General features: G+C 39.8%; 1 protein-coding gene across 1 annotated transcript in view; it reads right to left on the bottom strand.

Moving 5' to 3' along the window:
• DNAH11 (dynein, axonemal, heavy chain 11) overlaps positions 1-488 on the bottom strand; it is a 342,929-nt gene that overhangs the window by 204,631 nt on the left and 137,810 nt on the right. The gene's annotated exons all lie outside the window — the stretch shown is intronic.

Raw genomic sequence — 488 nt, 5'->3', positions numbered from 1 at the left:
AATATGGAGATATCTTAAAGAGCTACAAGTAGAACTACCATTTCATCCAGCAATCCCATTACTGGGCATCTACCCAAAGGAAAAAAAAGTCACTTTATCAAAAATATACTTGCATTTGAATGTTTATAGCAGCAGAATTCACAATCGCAAAGATGTGGAATCAACCCAAGTGCCCATCAATGCATGAGTGGATTAACAAAATGTGGTATATGTATATCATGGAGTTCTACTCAGCCACAAAAAACAATGGTGATCTAGGACCTCTTGTATTATCCTGGATAGAGCTAGAGCCCATTCTACCAGGTGAAGTATCACAAGAATGGAAAAACAAGCACCACATGTACTTACCATCAAATTGGTATTAACTGATCAACACTTACGTACACATATAGAAGTAACATTCATTGGGCGTCAGACAGGTGAGAAGGGGGAGGACAGGATGGGTATGTTCACACCTAATGGTTGTGGTGCACACCGTCTGGGAGATA

This window comes from Propithecus coquereli, unplaced genomic scaffold (assembly GCF_000956105.1).
Source record: "Propithecus coquereli isolate 6110/MARCELLA unplaced genomic scaffold, Pcoq_1.0 Scaffold61, whole genome shotgun sequence".
In the NCBI taxonomy this organism is placed as follows: Eukaryota; Metazoa; Chordata; class Mammalia; order Primates; family Indriidae; genus Propithecus; species Propithecus coquereli.
This window is presented reverse-complemented; position numbering and strand designations above follow the sequence as displayed.